Source organism: Ambystoma mexicanum, chromosome 10, assembly GCF_040938575.1.
Source record: "Ambystoma mexicanum isolate Mex_15411 chromosome 10, UKY_AmexF1_1, whole genome shotgun sequence".
Lineage (NCBI taxonomy): Eukaryota > Metazoa > Chordata > Amphibia > Caudata > Ambystomatidae > Ambystoma > Ambystoma mexicanum.
In genome coordinates this window covers 491,957,991-491,979,684 of record NC_090932.1, presented here as the reverse complement: position 1 = coordinate 491,979,684, position 21,694 = coordinate 491,957,991, and positions in this window count along the sequence as shown.

The following is a 21,694-nucleotide window of genomic DNA, read 5'->3' as shown; positions in this document are numbered from 1 at the left end:
GAGCCTTAGCATGGCCCTGTCATAATGTACAAAGGTATTAATGGACGATGCAGAGCGGTATGTAGTAGCTCTTGGGAGGTATGGACACACATATATTTGGCTGAGTAGTATAACCCTGTAGGATGGAGGGACTCAGATCGTTCAATGGGGTTGAACATAGCTTTAAATGGTGTCACATAGTGGTTCTAAACATGCATAAATGAGTAATACATTATGTGATTACATCTAGATCAATGAGCATTCATTGTATCGACCTCAGGCAAGATTTGCAGTTAAGTACGATTCCATTAAGCAATGTGGCTTTAGATGATGTCACATAGTAGTTAAAGCGTGTGTAAATGAATACATTGCGCGTACCGAGGGAGCTCGGCCTGTGGTAGCCTGTACATGTAGTGAGGAGCCAGCACTGGAAAATGGTGGCCACTGTTCAGCCAAAGTGGTGTGCAGCACAAATGAAGCGTGGAGGTGGCTCCAGTTAATAGGAGGCAATCGGCACAAATGCAGCTCATGAGGTCGTTTCAGGTTTCTCCTGGGGCTGGGAGTGTGACAATGGACAGGGGCACTCATAATTAGCTCCAGGAACTGCATCTGGGGGCTAGCAGCATTGCTCTTGGATAGAGCAGCGTGGTGATTTGAACAGTATTACACAATTAGATCAAACTGCATTCCAGGCTAGTAACGTTACATCACTTCTTGCAAGACTACTTAGGAATGGTTAAGACACGTTGTGAAAGTACAATATATTACAGGCAAATCACGAGTCTGAATGACCTTAGCTAAACATGTGAAGATTCTGGTGATTTCTACAAACAATAAATGTGTATGGGTCGAGGTGGCTATGCCAGTCCCCGTCTATTCATGCAGAGGTGTTACGAACCGGTAGGGTAGCGGTACGTGTAAGCGTCTCTGACGGGCGGGTAGGCAGGTACGCATAGGGACGTGGAGAAGGATGGATATTGGATAACAAGTCTGGATACTCAGATATGCCAGTGGGTGGATGTTGTTGGAGGGCGTGATATATCTGCATATAGTATATTGGCTTACCATGGGGGTATGGGTACATGAGGCCTATTAGGTAGGATTCCGCAGGTCGGTCGGTTGATCATAGCAGTGTGGACGGTGTGATGCTGGAAATGCATCGGACGGACAGGGCCTCCGTATCCTTGTCCTTTACTGCCTTTTATCGTGTGTTCTGTCGTGTTTTCCGTGCAGGAGTTCATGTGGGAATCCTGGCGGTGCAGCTCTCTCTTTATGTTTGGTGTACAGACCGATGGGATACCCTTATGGTACCCACGGGTGAGGGTACAACCCTGTGCACCTACTGTATTTTTTGGGACACCTGTGTGTGGCCCACAGAGCAGTGTATGGGCTGGTGGCAGCTCCGTGCTGAATTTGACAGGTGCTCTGAGTATCCTCCATTTTGGGATACCCAGGCCCTGCCATTGGAATCAGTTGATTCCTGATAGGAATCAAGATGGCCACTGTGGCCTCTTGCTTTCTATTGCCTGTTACCTTGTTTTCCCAAAGTCCTGAGAAGCCCTGACTCTGTCCCTTCCCCCTGACTGGCTGTTGGGTGGAAGTTCCATATATGGTCTTGTTGTGAAGTCCAGGCCAGACTGGCTGGAGCCTTCCCAGTGACTGTATGTTGTGGGTACACCCTGTGGGTGGGACTTGGGTGAATGGAGTGTGTGACAAATACGCATTCTGTGTTGTGGATGTCTAGTATCTGGTGTTTGACACAATGACTGAGACATCCCTGCCCAAAACTGGTATGAATGCAGTGTGGAGTGTTGAATGGCTGGGTACTTGTCCCAATACACATACATTGTTGTGAGTGTCTAGAGAGAAGTGAATGGCCTGAATGCACTATGTACCTGATTGGACGCCTGCCTGCAACCAATCTCCCTTCTGACCGATTGGTTGCTTGAGTGTGACCCAGCAGAATGAATGGGAGATCAACTAGTATATCTGCAAGCCTCTCACTGCTAGAACTTGTGTTCAGAAGCTGAAGTCCAAACTACGAAGAGTAACTGGAGTGAAACTGAAGCTTGACCTTGAAGCCCTGCTGGAAGAGATGAATTGCTGTTGCCCTTCTTCATCAATCTGAAATCTGCTGTGTCTCCAAGGACTGACCCAGAGAGGACCTGGCAAGGCGCCCTCTTCCCGAGCTATGAGGGACCATTGTGTACCAGCTGATGTTTGCCAAATCTCCCTGCTAGACAGACCTACGATAGGTTGCCGACCGGAGACAAGGACTGCCGTGGAATCCCAAAGAGAAGCGCCCAGACTCTTGTCTGCCACTGTTGATGACCGGCGTCGCTGACCGGAACCGCCAGGCTCCCGTTGCCTAAGAACATTCGATACACGGATGAACTCGTCCGCACTGCTGCCCCCTTATCCCGCCAGAGAAGGAAAGGCCCTCGACGCACCAAGGAGCATCCGCCGGTGGGTTTCCCGCCACCCAAAGACCACAGAGACGCTGATGACTCAATGCTCTTGCTGGGCCACAGTTGTTCAAACTCTTTGTGGTCCTGAACTATCGACACCGAGGTGGCCCGCACGCCTCTTCCTTGCAGGACGTTTACTCATCCCCGTCGACGAGAACCGCTAGGAAAGAAGCTCCCACTTCACCATCCTCTGTTCTCCTTTGGACGTTCAACGACCCGTGACTCCTGCCTTGAAGGGAAGGCACTCAAGAAGGGCCGTCGATTCCCCAATGAGGAACGCTACAATGCCAGGTACTTTGGAGTTGCAGAACTATAGGAACGTCTCTTGTGAACAATATATGGACTGGGCTTGTGATATATCTTTATTCTACAGATTGCCCAGGTGGGGGCTCCACACAGAACTGTGTCTAGTTATCGGGGCCAGTATTCTGCCACTTGTTCTAACCAACTGCTTTCCCCTTATTGATTTGTGTGCCATTTAACCGTACAGTTGATGCACTTTAAAGAGATATTGTGATACTGTACATAACCTTGAATATTAATTATATAAAGACTGTGTTTTAACAAATACAGTGTGTGGACATTCGTTTGTGGGTGCGTGGGGACTACACTTTACTTAAGAACCATGTTTAAAGATGTGAAGGCAGGCGTTCTGTTACCAGTCTTTAGCTTCTCCTCCTAACGCACGTTTTCATGACTTCATCAATCTTCAGGGAGGCGGAGTTTCTGTGTTTTCTCAGGTGGGTCTGCATTTCTGTTTCAGGTGTAACAAATTAATTAGCTCTGAGGATTCTGGTACTTGCATTTTTCGCACTTGATTTTGCTGGCAGGTGACTGGAAACAACTCCCTCCATAGCACAAATCCTCCCCTTGATGGGGGCAGGGGCAAAGCCATGGAACCAGCCTGCATCACCTCCTGAGAAGCTAGGCCTTGATTGCTCGTCCATTGCTACCACAACAGAAAATCTTGGCTGGGGTCCTCTGTGCCTCTCCTCTACCATATAGAGAGCAGAAGTACAGACACCCCCCTCCAGTCTTTACAGGCGGTCTGGTTGGAGTCTGTAGAGATGTTGTTGGGACAAGTAGCACCGAAATGGGCAGGGATTCATGGCGATGGCGTCTGATGACTCTGGACAGGCTTAGGACAGGAGCCTTATCTGGGTGCCTTGACTGGGCACGGCTTACGCCTGCCGGGAGATACTATTGGTTCAAAAAGACGTGGCGGCAACCAATGGTCTGTGAGAACGCATCGTCCAGGCAACACAATACACAAACAGCCACAAGCTACTGAGGCGTCATTTAGGAACACCGCATGGTAGCCGTGGATTCATGGGCGGTGTATCTGGATTTTAGGTTCAGGCACAGATGCAAACAGTGTCGAGGTGCGCAGGAAGCGCTGTAGCCAGTAACAAATAAATGCAGCATAAAATGAGGAGGTAAATGGAATAGCAATTTACCGGTCCGTAAAAAGTTGCTTACCTTCCCGCCAGCTATGCAATCAGCTGGAGCGTGTGGGGCCTGCTCCTACAGCTGCGGATGCAATTGGGTGACCGCTCCTGGGTGTGCTGCAGTGGATTAAGGGGTCAAAACACACAGCGAGTAGAGTGCTTGCTTTGACATTCGTGCAGAGCCTGCTGATGGAGGTTCGAATCCCGGCAGGGCCAAACTCCGCCTTTCATCCTTCTGAGGTCGATAAATGAGCACCACACACCATGGGAAATAATAAGCAGCGCTCAGATGCCTGAGGGTTTGTAGCGCGATATAAATGCAAAATTATTATTATTATTACTAAGGCATTCAAATACAATACAAAGGCAGGGCTGTGATGAATGGAACAAATTGTGTAATGTTTAAAACGAAATAGACACCAGTGTGATGTCATCTGAAATGCAGGTCATTTTTCTGGTGCAGCCTTGAATTTTTCTCTGACAGAAAGGAACTGCAAGGCCATTCTGCCTTTAAGTTATTTTCTCCAGATTCACTTTGAGAACAACAAGATGCAGCCATTCTTGTGGTGGCTGTGTTTAACTCTCGCCCCATATGTGTTCAGCAGACACAGCACAGCCATTTTTTGGTAGCTGCTGAAATGCAGTTTTGTGATGCAGGGGATCTCTATTGTGGCTGGTAAATGTACCCCATGCTGCGACAGATAGAGTGAGTTACAGTAATCCAAAGTAATCGGGATTAGAGCAGCCACAACCGGAGCATGCAAAGGAGGAGAAAGGAAAAGAAGAAATGTGTGCAAATCTGACCCTTTGTGTGGTGTTTTAAAACTAAAAGCTAGAACAGATAATGTGGTTCTATGTCGATAGAGGCTAATTGAGTTCGTTTTGAGCTCGTTATTGCCAGGCTGATAGGGCAATAGTGCAATGCCAGTATTGCATGCACAACATGGGCAACTTTTTTCTGTCAGAAGGGGGCAGTATTTTAGGCAGAGTTGGCCACTTTGATTAGTTACTTCACTATGCGGGTGGGAGTTTTGAGCAGTGTTACTGAACACATATCCTTTAAAATGCAGAATTTGCAACACATTTGACCCAAAAAACGGCTCCTTGCGTATAGCACATCACATAAGGAATGCATTGTTATTCGCAACTGTGGGACACTTTTTCATTGGTGCCCTGGCCAATTTTATGCCCCAGTCCGACCCTGGTTATGGGCCTGATATTGCCAAGTGGTTCTTGGCATATGCATGTCGAGATTTTAGGAGATTGACTGGACTGAGTACTTCATCACAAACATTCCATGAAGTGTGTGTTAGTCATGATGCATAGTCGTGTGTTGTCAATGGATGCACACAAAATGCCTCGATAGATGATGGCAATATAGTTGAAATGTTTAATACCTGGCGGTGGCTTATATATTGCCTTCACAAAAGCCAAAACTGTTGAATTTGACAATTATGTTTTCATGAAACAAAGAGCATGCTGTGTCTCCTGTCTCCTGGTAAATATATAAGGACTGTGAGGAGGACGATAACTGGTAATTAACCAGTACAACACTGACCACTAACCAATCATGTTTGCAAAGAAAAACAATATTAAGAACCGCCGTGGATTGTCTCATGTTTGTTGTGACGTTCGGGATAAGCGACTTGGGATATGAGGAAGTGAGGGGGAGAGGGACATACTCGCCCTAAGATAAAAACCTGCTATGCAATGTTTATACTTCCGTGCACCCTAGCGTACATCTCCCTCCTTCCTTTGCCGCGCTCCTTCAGTGCTCGCTGTCACAAACCTGCCAACCAAAGGCAAGGTAATTGTTGGCTTCACAAGCGCTCGGCGTCCTTTTATACCCATTCCATGTTGAAATGTAATAGGTGAAGTTGTGTGTGGAGGTGCTAGTGGAGATGGGGGGCTGTTTGAAGGGTAAAGGGGGGTGTAAACATGAATTATAACATCAAACAGCGCAAAAGAGCAGGCACCGTTAATTACTCCTCTAGCCGCAGGCTTGCAATTTTCTGCTACATGCGCACCTTGCAGCGGGACCCGTCTATGCTGCCGCACCACAGCTGTCTAATTTGTCAAAAGGTAGACAGATGGGGGGAGGGGGAAGCAAGGTGGAGGACTAGAAAGTGAAGAGAATAGAGAAAGAAAGAAACGGTGCTTGGTTGAATATGAAGGCGGGAGAGAGAGAGATGCAGTGGTACTACGAGGGCAATGGGTGCAAATGGATGCGTGAGTTGCATTAAAAGAGATGCGCTGAGAGGGAGGCAAATGCGATGGGAAGGGAAACGAACGCGAAGGTGAGAGAACATTGGGTAGTAACGGAAGAGCAATCTGGATACAACGGATGCTGAAAAGAGTATGGGTGCAGTAAGGCAGGAGAGTTGGGGAAATGAGGTGGGAGAAGGCACAGGGGCAGGGAGAGAGAGAGAGGGCGGCATGAGGAGCCAGTAGAAAAGTTGTGTGAAATCGGCAGCGGCTGCATAGAAATGAAGTGGGGAAAGAGAAGTAATGGTGGAAAATAAAAGTGAGGGAACAGCATGTACTTTGGGCAGTGGTTGAATGATGGCGACAGGAGGATGCATGTAAAGAAAGCTTGGGCAATGCCCATATTTCGTTTGATCATCCATAGTAAGTCAACTCTCGTCGTCATACTCATTTAATGGATAGCTCACAAAATACATTCTTATAGCAACCCATAACTGGTCGAATGATTAATACATCATCATGTATATTTCAATGCAACACCCTGAATTTTGTGTCTCATACCCATCATCTTAGTCCAAGTTCACAAACCCCAGCACTGACGTACCCACATTGGTGTCACCTGTGTTTTAAACCATACAATATTCAATGCATGTGATTACACCACACATATCTGCTAATGGCAATCACAGTGCCTCTGCCCATTGGGGCAGCCACTGCCCTTTTTGATTGACACAACATGATCGGGGGATGTAAAAGTCCTGACATGTTTTTGCTGTGCCTACATTATCCATTGCAAAAAGAGGGTGGTTTGCTTCCTGTCTACACACAAAACACAATTATAAATGCAATATCAGCTTGGTTTTAGTTGGTATTCTGACAGCCTAACACGTGTTTCGAGCGGCAATGCTCTTCATCGGAGGCTGCATAACATTTATGCATGCATATTTAAGTCAAAAGAATGTATGACTTTCATACCATTTAACCAGAGAAACAAAACCCACAAAGGGCACAGAGGTGGTTTTAAAACACCATATAGCAAGTCATCAGTTCAAGGTGATCAGTATACAAGGCCAAATCACAAAACATTGCACCATGTACCCAATTAAAAAAAGGATGTTAGGTTTCACAACCATAGTTGAAAGTTTCCAAGGTGATATCGGTGCAATGAAATTGTAAGAGAAGGAAGAAAAGAAAAAATAAGGAAATACTTATTAAAATTACAATCCTAAAACTGGTCATACATGTATCTCTCCAATCATAACAGCCAATATGTAATCAGATATTAGTAAAGTACCTTGAAGTTCTTGTGATGTATGCCAAGACACTAGAAGAAATCCATTTAAAGATTTTAATTGTTGGCATATTATCCATGAGTTTATAAGGTTTATATAAAATTGTAGTGGTGACTGTAAGTCTCTTACCTATTTTGCTGTTCAATTACTGCAGAAAATTATAAATCTTGGCTCCACTATAAATTGAAAATTCAACTGTTGCAATCATGTCAATTCTTATCAGTGAAAACCATACATTTTCTTAATAAATTGCCTATTTATAAAAATGATGACATACCTATATAAGCGCGATTGCGAAATGGGTCTGAGAATCTCTAATTCAAAACCGCATGATTATTGGTGAGTTATCAATGCCGTACCAGCAACGGAAAGGGAAAGAAAAAGAAAGAAAAGAAATGCCACCGATTAGCAGGAGTCATTGAAACTTAGGGTTGATAAGTATATACCCGGTTATCCATATAGTCTCTATCATCTCGAGAAAATTTAAGGGATTTCCAAAGTTTGACTTCGTCCTGATGTTTACATAGTCGGTTGTATAAGGTTTTAAAATGTGTATCTACTGTTGCACTTGGTGCATCAAAAAGTTACATTTCTTCCTTTAGGGCATCAATTTGTGTGACGATACGTGCATGTTCACGTTTTGTAAAAGCAAAAGAATATATCGAGGCTGAGTACCCCAAAGGAAATACACCAAACACGGGCTTATAAAGATTCTCAGATCTTTATTAAAACAACTGTACAGTTTACAAAGAAACAAAGTATCAGATAGCTATCTGGCCCTCAATACATCACAGCAAATACCAGCCCTTTCGGTGTGAGAAGTGAGATGTACTGGACGTCTAAACATTGGCATCTTTTATACAGTTTTCAATCATAATGTCCAACTCCTCTGCAGGTTAATAATTTTCAGTCTAGGGTTCGTGCTCTAATTCACCTCTAATTGACCCCAGAAATCAAAATGGCTGGTGTACCCAAAATATTGGCTAGGTCGATCTAAGGTCAGAACCTTGCAACGCGGATTTCGTCGCAGAGCGACTTTGCTTAGGCCAATATATACAATAAAGGAGGTACAATATGATATCCCATTTAACAAACCCTCCTTTTGGCATAAGCCAAGCGCTAAACTACTTCTAGTAACTCCACGTCTCAATGTCCATGCATCCTGAATCACTATCAGAGATATCAATTGCCATGAGGTCGGAAACTAAAATTTCCTTCAACACAAATTTGTTAGATATTTTCTCAGGGGTGTATACCTTGTGCCCTAATGCACCCATCGCTTGTGCACAACATCCTCCTACCATCAAACACATACCTGGAAGACATTGTATACAACAGGAGAGAAACAGCAAAATACCTAAAATAATCAGCACGACAGAGAGCAGCTTCCAACCCCAAGATCGCAAGAAGTCCCAGAAATAAGCGCTAAGATCCCAATTTCCCTCAGGAACATGCACTTCTGAACTAAGGACGTGCAGATTTTGAATTGCTCTGAAAATCGTTGGGGAGGAATCTGGCACGAAAACGCATCAAGCGGACCACACTAATTTACATACCCCACCACGTATGACATCTAATGCCATCCGGTTCTGAAGTGCCACTAACCTTATTGTTTTCTGTTCCAACGTCATATTATAGAGTATGTCAGTGGTCCGGTTGATGGTCCTCTCCAGTACTCTTTCTAGTCTCCTGATATCTTCTGAGTTCAGTATTTGTCCCCAAAATGGCACAACGGATTTAGCTACGTCACCCAGAATTTGTGTTGAAATATCACCATTCTCGTCACGCCATGGACGAGTCTTTGAAACTTCTATAGTGCTAGCAATGAATACGCCGGGTGGCAGAATCCCTAAATAACAAATTCCCTGCCAAACCCTGGAAATGCTACATTACCGCAAACAAAGTAGACAGGTTCGCCTACATACAAAGATCTGTCCTCACTAGTCAAATTCACAACGTTGGCACAACCCTTAAAATCACCCATTGACTGAGTACCATTCCTCTGTATGCAGAAAGAAACTGAATTGGGGCTGTGGTTAACAGTATAAGAAGGAGGCGTGGCATCCCTATTGCCTATAGGAGCCATCTTAAAAGAAATCAAGGATTGGAAAGGACGGAACAGTTTGTCAGAAGGCCTAATAGAAGCAACATTTGGCTTGCTCCTATTTGCGAACAGTGAGCTTCCCAGGGGGGTTAGAACACGTTTCTCAAAATCATTTAAGTTAGTTCCATCAAAATTCCCTGAGATGCTATCATTCCATCGGCCAAAGAATAGTGCTCTTAGAGAAGCATAACATGCAGTTGTGAAAGGTAAAGGATGAATATACCAACCCAGCCCCTTATCCCGTGTTGCGGTAAATGTGAACAAACCCAACAGTTGGACCTATTAAAAATGGCATGCATAGCATTCATAATGAGTAGCAGAGTGTTGTTCTGATAACTCCGTCTGTGGTGAGAGTCTCTAGGAGATAGAGTGTGCAGATGCACAAATGGAGTAGAAACCTTGGGTACATTTACAGTGGGTAACACATTTTCAAGCGGCTGTACTTCTTCCAGATACAAAAATCCTAAAGCAATGACTATTGTAAAACCAGTTAATATTATCACTAGACAACAATACATTTTTAGGGCCCACACATTCGATCGTTCTTTTCCGTAGCTGGTCACACTGTCTCTTATCGGTTCCGTATGGGTAGGAGCGGTTGCAGGCATTGTACTCTTCAAACGGTATGCACCAAAGTTAATTTGCTGGCGACCTCCTGGCCGAGCATCTTCTTAGTCCTTTCACAAACCCTAGCCAACAGAATCCCCTTTTGTACAAATGATCGGGCCAAAAAGACAAGCCCTTTGCTGATTTTCTCGGTGGCACAGCCGAACCGTGCAGTAGGTCTATTTCCTCAGACGCAGATCATACCTTGTGATTCCTGGTACTGAGTGATCTGTAAAGAACGTGTTGTCACTTCCCGTTGGAAGTTACTAATCCAAAACAGGATCTGATGCAAGATCCGGAACAAATTCAAGAGATGGAACTGTTGGAGAGTGTGGAGGTGAAATGGCTGTTTCCCCTGTCTCCATGGGCTCAGAGAGAGTCTCCGACACACTCTCGATGCTGTTTACTGCTCCGTGATCGTTGGTTGCAGTACTGATAAGGGGTTCTGTATCTTCTGTAGCAAGTGGGACGGGGCACGGAAATCTCTTGATGTGGGACGCGTGGATCCAGTTCTTCTTGCCTGCTACTAGCACCGCCGTCTGTGTGACCAGGAGGACCTGGTGGGGGCCCCTCCAACGAGGTACGAGGCAGGAAGATTGCTCAAATGCTTTTGTGAGGACCCAGTCTCCCGGCCGTATGCTGTGACCAGGGCCCTCATATCTAACAGGTAGAGCCTCTCGCACCTGGTGATAAATCAAATACAGATTTTTAGTTAACTGGCCACAGTAGTCAGAAAGAAGTACATTTTCGACATCTCATAAAGAACGGGTCTTTGGGAATTCCAAATTTTAGCTGGCCTACCCATGACCACCTCAAAGGGAGAGAGCCCAGTCTTCATTTGAGGGGTCGTCCTCATGGACAATAATACGATCGGTAAGGCGTCTGGCCATTTTAGTTTGGTGCCGGCACACGTCTTAGCCAGCTTGTTCTGAATGATGACGTTGTGTCTCTCTACTAGTTCAGCACTCTGTGCATGTCTGGCCAAATGGAACAGTTTATTGATCTGCATTCCCGCGCATATCTGCAGAATTACAGCAGCGATAAAATGTGGACCATTATCTGACCAGATGACTCTTGGCAGACCAAATCTTGGAAAATATTCCTTCAGCATGGTCTTTGCCGTGGTCATAGCGGTAGCATCTTTGACGAGAAAAGCTGCAACCCATTTGCTAAAGGCACAAATGACAACCAATACATATTTAAAATTGTTACAACGCTCCATTTCTATGAAGTCAAAATAGATTACTTCAAAGAGGACAGAAGGTGGACCAAAACTACCCCAGGAGTTGATGTGCCCTTCCCCACATTGTGCTGTAAACAAATCATACAGCCCGGAACGAAGTGTTCAGCTATTTTAGGGATTTTGTCATTTACCCACACTTTTTGCAACATTTTGCTGACCTTACGAGCACAAATATGGGTGGGACCGTGACCCATAACAACCATCATCATAATATATGCATTGGGCAATAACCATTTTCCTTCAACTTTGTCCACGCAACACCCGTCATCATCCAATTTCGCCAAACCCTCAGCCCACTTCTTAGATTCCTCTAACGTGGCATCGGCTTGAATGTTCTTTATGGATTCGATACCCTCATCCAAAGTACAAGCATTTGTGGCTTCCCTTGAAGTAAACATTTCTGAAGAGAGATCAATGACAATCTGTTTGGCTATCTGATCAGCAAAAGCGTTCCCCTTTCCTACATTATCTACAATCCTCTGATGTGCTGCACATTTTATAATCGCTAGCTGAGTAGGGAGCGCAAGCGCTGAAAGTAACCATACTATCAAGGAGCCATATTGAATTTTTGTGCCATGTGAGGTCAAGAAACCTCTTTCTGCCCAAAGTCTGCCAAAGTTGTGAACCACCCCAAAGGCATACTGACTGTCAGTATATATGTTTACGATAATCCCTTCGGAAAGTTCACAAGCTCGGGTCAATGCTATAATCTCAGCGGCCTGCGCAGATTTATGCGTGGTTCTTTTGGTGTCCACGACCGTGCTCAATGTGGTGATTGCATAAGCAGCTGTGGATGTACCATCTGGGAGTTTGAAACAGGAGCCCTCACAAAACAGCTCCCCTTGTGGTTTGTTCAAAGGAATGTCTCTTAGATCAATTCTGCCTCTGGTCTCTTGTTCTGTAGTGTAAAGGCAGTCATGTGACTCTTCGTCACTGCAAGCAGTACCTTGCGTGTGAGGTAAAAGTTCAGCCGAATTAAGCACACAACACCTCTTGATTTGGATTTGCGGCGCAAACAAGATTAATTTGTATCTTGTTAATCGTGCGGAGGTAAGGTGTTCTGTTTGTGTTCTGTTTAATAGAACATCTACAGAGTGAGGTACCATCAAGTTAAAGCATGGCCTACGACCATTCCCTCACTCTGTTTTACGGACTCAGCAGCAGCAGCGACAGCTCTCAAACATCTTGGCAAAGCGCATGCTACAGGATCAAGGGTGGAAGAAAAGTAGCCGCGCGGCCTATTCTACCCTCCATGTTCCTGTGTTAATACAGCCAAAGCACATCCATCACATTCATGCACATACAACACGAAGGCCTTTTCATAGTTTGGTGTGCCCAAAACTGGTGCTGAGCACAATGCAGTCTTGAGTAGATCAAATGATTGCTGGTGTTCCAAGTTCCACGATAATGGGCGAAGAAATGCCCTTCTTCGTCAGAGCCAACATTGGTTTAATCACTAAGGAGAAATTCGGGATCCACTGCCTACAGTAAGAAGCCATTCCTATAAAGGCTCTGACTTCCTTCTGTGTATTTGGGACAGACATGCTAGAAATTATTTTTATCCGTTCCGGTGTCAACCTTCTTCCCTCCTTTGACAGGAGATAGCCTAAATAGGCGACCTCCTGTTGACAATATTGACATTTTTTAAGCAAAGTTTTATGTCCATGTTGTGCTAAGTGAGTAAGCAACAACACGGTGCCCTCCTTACAAGCACTCCCTGAGTCATCAGCTAAGAGAAGATCGTCTACATACTGAAGCAATGTACAAGTAGAGGGCAACTCAAGTGTGTCGAGCAGCTCTTTCAAATCCCTACTATAGATGCTAGGACTTTCCGTGTAACCTTGCGGTGCACGGGTAAAGGTAAACGAGCGTCCCCCTAAGGTGAACGTGAACAAGTATCTACTGTCTACTTATGCATAGGGATTCTAAAGAAAGCATTTTTTAGATACACAACACTAAAGTGAGTAGCTGAAGCCTGAATCATGGTCAATATTGTTGTCACATCAGGCACAATGGGAAATTGTGGAGCAACGATCTTATTAAAGGCACATAGATCAATAATAAAACAGAAGGGAATCGCATTATCGCCTTTTTTATACACGGGCAAAATTGGACTATTGCACAAACTACCCGCAATTTCCTCAATCACCCCTCGATGCACAAAATCGGAGACAATGCATTTCAAAGCTTGCTCACCATCGACCGAGATCTTATACTGGGGAATACGTGGCAACTTTACTCCATGTTTCAGAATAATCTTAACAGGCTCAATTTGCAAGACACCGACATCATTGTCATCGATTGCCCACAAACACTCCGGAACATTCCAGTGGCAAAGGTCTGGTTAAGAATTGGGAGGCAGAAAGTTGCTGTGGTGAAATCGTCAAACGTACTCCATCAGAAGAACAATGAATTACTGCATTTAATTCTTTCAACAGATTCAACCCCAACAAATTCTCTCCAGAATTTGTGGTCAAAAGGAATAGACAGTGGTCCATGAACGGACCCAAAGTAATAGGTACCGGTGAAGAAACCGGACAGACACTGGTGTGCCAGAAACCCCTACAGAAACATTGGTTTGCCCTGACAGTGAAATGTTTGGAACCCGTGAATGATCAATGGAACACTTCTGTGCCCCTGTATCTATCAAGAATAGATGTTTCCTATTTCCCACTATCATTTCAACGTAGGGACCTTTCTGATTAACGGGAATAGGCCAAACCTTGCTTCGGGCAATCCTAACAAAACAGAATGTCATCGAAAGTTTTTCAGAGAGGTAAGCGGCAGAAGGACGATCAAAAATGTTTCTATTGTCCACACTTGGTGCCTGATTGTCCTGCGAAAAAGGTTGCTGTGAATCATGTGAAAACTGACTTCTACCAGGACCCCTGACCCTGGGCGACCTCTGGATCGTCTCCCATATTACCAAATGCATTATTCAACCTCTGCTGGAGGATCGGGCATTGTGCACGCCAATAAGCACACTGGTTTATGTTTACAGGACCCAATGGCGCATTTCCCTGTGGAACGTACTGACCTCTAAATTGCGAAGTATCCCATCTAGGGCCTCTAACAATTTGTTGCAATAGTACTTTTGTCTTTAGGTCACCTTTTCTTTTTCAACTCTTTCCTTTTCATTATTGACACGATTCTCATAGTACTGAGCCATGTGCAGTACTTCTGACTTAGACTTCTTTGCTTGCCAAGCGCTCTCAGAAGACATAATTTGTGACTGGATGTCAGGCAGTAATCCTCGCACAAATTTATCCATGAATAGTCATTTCCAGGACTCTGTGCTTAAGTCTTGCTCACTGTAATCCGAAAATACTTGTTCGAACCGGTTAAAGAACTTGGTAGCACCCTCGGATTTTCCTTGGACACAGGCCGTAAGCTTGTCCCAAATGATCCTTCTTTCAGGAATTATAGTTTTCAACTTTGTAACTATTCTATCAGGCAAAGTTAGTATTATCTGTGTAGGTCTCTCACCAACTGGCCTTTCTCTATCGAGTCTAGACATAGTATCCCATGCATCTCCTAACCTGGTAGATCATCTACAGTCCTAATCTGTTTCCATAAGTCAATAGGCAGGAGTACAGGAAATAACAAATCAATATCCCTTAAGGTGAATACTGATGCCTTGTGGCTGCGTCTTCACTGCCATCTTCTCGATTGATGCCTGGGGGGGTAGAAGAGATGCAGGGCATCAGTGATGGTGTTACATGCAAGATGCATTAGATGGTGTTGTGTAGTTTTTCATTTATCATGCATTCATAACTTACAGTTGTGTCACACAGGGTAGTTTGAAGGGGGGGCATTTTGGCATTAGCTGTGATGTCTAAATTCGGCAATGCTGCATGCCAGATGGCATGCCATTGTATTGGGGTTTGTGTGATGTATGACATGGGAATGGTCCCTGTGCGTTGGCTGTCTGTTGGTAATGGGATTGGCACTCAGCATGCATTTCAGTGTGGCAGGGTTTGGCCCTCTATCTGGACATTGATATGCTGATGTGTGTGTTGGGATATGCATTGCCTTGCCTAGGCTCAATACCAGATCACTTGTGCTACGTCATGGTTTGCCCTACTGTGGTCTGCAGGGTCACTCACCTCCATCTCCAGATGTTGCGGCACCCGTCTCCATCTCCCCGAAGCCCTCGATAGGCTCCATCTGGATGTTGGCACTGCATGTCTCCTCCCAGCGCATTAGTTTGATCGGGGAGTGGGCACCCCCGCCTGTGGCCCCGGCCTCCCCCCGATTGCTGGCCAGGATGTTGCGGACCCTAAGGCAGAGGTCATCCCACCTTTTCTTGCAGTCTTTGACTGTCCATGGGGTGGTGCCGACTGCAGTCACCTTGCAGGCTACCTCCTCCCATATCTCCTTCTTCCTCTGCTGCGCCTCCCATTTTGAGGTTATGTGTGTTGATCTCCTCACCATGGGCAGCAAGGGTGTCTGCCAACATGTTAAGTTCCTCATCAGAGAAATGCTTCTTGCGCAGGCGGGGGTTGGATTTTCGGGTTGCCTTAGACATTTTGTTTTCAAAGGCCCTGGTCTCTCCTATGCAACACTGGTGGTTTGGGAGGATTGCAATGGATTGTGTTTTTAAAGATGGCCACCGGTGCATTTCTCGTTCAGACGCAATGACATTACTTCCGGGTCCGGTATTACGAGCCCGGTATTAGCATCATGTTATTAAAGGGTCGTATTAAGGTTTGCCTGCTAGGCGTATGCGGTACCGGCGGGCCCCGTGATGCCGCTATCGGGGGTGGGAGGGCCTTTAGCGGCATGGCGGTATGGCCATTACCGGCATGGGGGTTTGCGCGTGCTCGAGCACTCATATTTAGCCGCTATTAGCGGCGTCAAACGAGCATGGACCCGCTACTTGCTCCATGGGCCCGTTTTTAGCAGGATTCTTGTTATGAGGCCCACTACAATTTTACATAAACCTTATAAACTCATGGATAAGATGCCAACGATTAAAATCTTTAAATGGATTTCTTTTAGTGTCCTGGCATACAGCACAAGAACGTCAAGGTACTTTACTAATATCTGATTATATATTGGCTGTTATGATTGGAGAGATACATGTAATTCATACATTATTTTCATTTAAATATGTATGTATACATGTTACGCAGCCTCCAATGAAGAGCATTACCGCTCGAAACACGTGTTAGGTTGTCAGAATACCAATTAAAACCAAGCTGATTTTGCATTTATAATTGTCTTTTGTGCTCAGACAGGAAGCAAACCACCCTATTTTTGCAGTTTCTTCCCGTAGGCGACATTGTCAGGCTGTCTACAACTTGCTTCTATCCGCAGCCCAAAAACAAACTAAATTACAGTCAGGGGGCTATTTCTCAACCAGCCAAACAACCTTTACATACAATATCCATTGGTTCATGGTTGAAACGACTGTCTTAGAACGTTTTTTATTCTTGATGAAATTAATAAAAAGTTGTCCACACCCTCTGAAAGGCCATTTCTGTTTAGATAGATTACTACAGTAATTCTTACACCAATTAACAGCAGATTTTGTTCTTCCTGAGTTCCTTTACATGACCCCAGAGCTAGAAGTATCAAAGACAAATCTCATGGAGGATACCGAAGACAGGGTTTTAACTTTAGTCCTATCAGAAGTATTCTTTATTACGGAGGTCTACAACAACAAAAAAACAAAGGCAGCAAGGCGACAAATAGGAGTGACAGACACCAAAACCTTTTTTCCTTTTTTACAGGACTTTGATTCCAACTCTATCTTTTTGATTGGCTGATATGTAACTGGTAGAAGGAACTTCAAAACGAATGTCAAATCCGCAATGGATGCTATTTTCTTCACTGTGGGTGTCACTGATGGCTTCAATAAATCCCAGACTTCAAAATATGGTTCAAAGGTTTAAAAGTTAAAATGAGGGTTTTGATTCTGGTTAGGTCCTAGTCAGGGTCCACTAATAGGCTCCTCTTTCTCAGGCTCCAGTGAGCTCCGTCCATCCTAACCCAGGCACCCTTAAACCTCACGTCTTCCAAGCAGCGTGCCGTAACACCTACTATCTAATGCTAGGTATCGGTGAGGGCCTAAAGGCAATCGTCTTTTTCTATCTGGCTCCGTTTGGGAACTCCTGAGGGCACCATAACCGTTACAAAGTGTTCAAGGATAGCACAGTCCCCTTGATTGTGGCACTAACACACACACAGTCCATTCTCTGACTCAATTGCTCCCTTTCTCTCCTAGTTTTGATCTTACTACTCCCCCCTCTCCTACTCTGATCCAATGCACTCATCTCCGCCCTTTTCCCTCTCACTTTCTGTCCGCACTCTCACACTTGCTCCGCTTTGCTCTTCTCCCACCTCCCCTTGTTCTGCTATTCCCAGCACCCCTCAGTCTGCTATTCTTACTCCTTCTCACTCTGCTACTCTCACCCCTCCCCCAACTCCATTGCTCTCTCCTTTCCCCATTCTGCCACTCTCACCTCTCCTTACTTCACTACCCTCCAGTGGCGGCCGCTTATAAAGGGCAGGGGGCGTCCCCCGCCCCCCAGAGAGCAGAGAGGACGTCAGTGTGCATTCAGTAGTTTTACGCTCCGTTCGTGTCTGCATGCATATTTTTTTTTGTTGCTTTTTTGCAGCGCTGACTGCTAACCAAATTAATAAATAATGAATGCCGCTTCAACAAAGGCTCTCTGTTGTTGATGGCTGGCGGGGCTGTTAAAGAGGGGCGCGTCCCCTTATGCACAGCTTTTTTCTATGTAAAGTGCGTGGCGCTCGTAGCTCCACGCACTCTACGTAACACCCATGGCAGTGCAAAGGCTAGCGGGGCGCTAGAGTGGTGGCCCCGCTAGTAATAATGTGTGCGCAAACAGCGCACCTACTGAGGACTTCGGCTTGCAACACCAAATCACTGAATGTGATTGGCTGTTTTCGAGCCAATGACATTAATGCGACTGGGCGCACGTGCCGTGCGGAAGGAAATCAAGCGCAAAGACAAAGTCATAAGTTAGAAGCTTCCCTGAGAACAGCAGTCAACTTGAAAGACTGCAGTAATTGCAGTGTGGGATCTTTCCCCTGATGCCACATAAGCAGGTCAGATGTAATGCATTTGGTTAAGTATCTGAACTGAAAAGGTACCATTTTTTTTCTAACGACACAGTCTTTAGTAGGAGCGAGGTTACAAGTGTAGGGCCTGTCGCTTCAGAGTTTCAGGGGGGCATGCCCTCTGTGAGCCAAGCTTTCATTTCCCTGCATTAATTCTCGGCTGCCTGCTACTCGTCCGTCATTGTAGTCTGGGCCTTGACTCGGGCACGCTCCTGAAGCCCTCCTTTACAACCCCCATCTGCATCCTCGCATGCTGCGTACTGAGGGCAGTGGAGGTCACACCGCATGCTCACGTGCAGCGCACTGTGTGCAGCGCACTTCACACTGCATGCCCATATACTGCAGACTTGCTGCAGTGAGCGCCACACTGATGCTCACATGCTTCATACTTCCTTCCATGTTCCTCACAGTTTATGCCCACCTGCTGCACACTGAATGCAGCGCACTTCACACTGCATGCCCAGATACTGCGACTGCCTGCCGTGATGCTCACACGCCACGTGCTGCCTGCCATGATCGTCAGTGTATGCCCACCTGCTGCGCACTAAGTGCAGTGAACTCCACACTGCAAGCTCGCGTACTGCACACTTCACAATGCATGTCCATGTTCTGCAAACTGCACGCAGTGAACCTAAAGCTGCCTGCTTACATGATACGAACTTTGTGCAGTGAACTTAACGCTGTCTGCTCACATACTTTGTGCAATGAATTTGACACAGCCTGCTCACATGCTGGGCACTACGTGCAGTGAACTTCACACTGCTTGCTGCCTTCGGCGAACTTCCATTCCAAGGATGGCATTGTTTTCAGGATAAAGCGGCTCACAAACACATGTGGGGGATCAGCAATTAAGTAGACTCAAATTGTCAGTCTATCCAGACGTTACATGTAAATGGTGTTTATGTTAAAGGAGTCATGTTCAGTGTGACTGGAGCACGTAGAAACTGATGCCGTTGCCACTTTGCATTAAGCTCTCCTTTTGAGCCGAAATAGCAATTTAAACAGGCAGCTGACATAATTAGCACTTGTGTTTTTGTTGTTGTAATTTGAAGCTGCACAGCCTGGGACAGTGCTCCCACGACCGTCCTGGTCCTGGAGCACTGCCCTGGGGAATCCACGGCAGGCCTAGTTGTTGGAAGTCTTTGTTACACGAACCGTATGAATCCGTTTGGTCTGTCTGATGCTATTTAGTTGATAGCCCCTCCCGATTTGTCATAGGTGGCCAACCCAGTTATTGACTTCATTTAGGAAAAGTATGTTGTCGATATACATAAACATCCTCTATATGTAGGATACATGTTTTTTTTTTAAACAAAGCTTTGCTTTTACTAGGTTTTTGCTCTCACCCCGAAACAAGCCCCCCTCGCCCTGTACAGGTCAATGAGCAAATTGCATTCTCTAGCTTCCACCTGAAAATCTCCCCTTTTGTGATCACAAATGTTGGAATCTAGAGCCTGCATATGATCTCTAATGGTGTTCATCACACTTCTAAGCACTGTAATAAAAAGGCACTCAGTGTATCTACATCGAAAGGGGTAAGGGCAGAGCAGGGGTGTACTGGGAACCAAAAGAGGCCCTGGAAATAATTTTAAAAGTGGCCCTCATTTTACACAATTTCAGCAAGCCCAACCATTTTTCGATGAGAAATGTTGGACATAAAATAGGTCACCACACAAAAGAAGCCCAGGGTGCAGAGACCTAACGAGAAATCTCCAGAGTTCCCTATAGGCCAGTCCACCCCTGGGCCAGTCCACCCCTCGGCCAGCCTCAGCCCCTCTGTATTTTGCCCTTCCTAAGAGGTAGAGGGGGAAGGAAGGTGGGTGCATGTCTGTAACCCTTTCTCTTTCTTCCTGTTCTTACACTTGCTCCCTTCCTCAGTTTAAGGGCCTGTGCCCTTTAGCCGCGTATGAAGCCAGGGGGGGACATAGTTTCAGTCAGTGTTGTTTTTAATGAAAACTCTCAAGCACATACACATCAATGTGATGCTGCCTGCATATGGTGCATAGTAATCTTCTTTTTTCAGTGGGCTCAGAGGGTCTCATGGGATCTGTTTGTGTAACATATTCAACGGCAGCCTTCTGTGACATCTGGGGATGAAAATGTTCTTTTTGTGTTGAGTGGTAGCTGTGCAGATATTGTCATCACCAGTGGAATGCTTGTTGTCCCCACACACAGCCTGTGGTAGCAGCATCTGGCCCTACGTCAGAGTCTTTCAGTATTCTTTTTAATGGGCCTTCACGCCTTTGGAGTGGGGGTGTATTAGTATGTAAAATTAATGCTTTTTATGTCAAATTTCTGTGGGTTTGCACAGTAAATTGCACATTTTGGAAGCCATTTTTCCAACTATTTCACAGAGGAGAACGCCCACGCACCCCCTTGATGTGGGTTGGGCTCGCTCCAAAATTCCCCAGATACATTTAAGCCCCACCACCTTTCAAAGTCACCAGCCGCCACTGCTACCCTCACACATTAACATTTCTATTATAACTCAATCATATACTCTAACAATCACAGCTACATGCTTACAAACACATTCCACTGTCTCACACAACCAATAACTCACCTGTACTCTGCTCCATATCTGAAGCATTCTGCTCCGGTGCCCATCTTCTGCCTGGTCTCTTGATCCACCTCCACACCTCCAGACCTCACCCCTACAACCAACACTATGGGCCTCATTACGACCCAGGCGGAATGGGCTTAATGGCGCCGGTAAAGGTGCCGGCGCTGTTAAACCCATTCCGCCCTATTACGAGGTCCCCTTGCGAGACCCTCTCTGGACGTCTGGTCAGACCAGATGTCCTTTGCGGGTCCAGCGAGGGGACCAGGGAGCTAACAACGTGCCCATTATTAACAGGCCTGTTGTTAGCTCCCTCCCCATTGGGGGCTCAAATGGGAATGGAGATGGGTACATTGAATGAGGAATTACCGGGTCCTCCAAGGTTGGAATGGCCCGGTAATTCCTCATTCAAGGAACCCGGATCCAGACCAGAGTTTGGAGGGAGCCATGCCCTTATTAAGGGCATGGCTCCCTCCAAACTCAAAATGAGGACCTATGTGCCTCATTAAAAGGTCGGTGGCACAACGGCCCCTGCAGGCAGACTCGTAGTGTGGCGGTCCAGAAACAAGGGTGTCAGTGATCTTACCAGCACCCTTTTTCCAGACCGCCACACTCGGAATGAGGCCCTATGTTTCTTACTCTTCTTTTCTGAATGTTTCAGTCCCCCCTTCCATTGGTTCTAGTACTTACCTGACTCTGT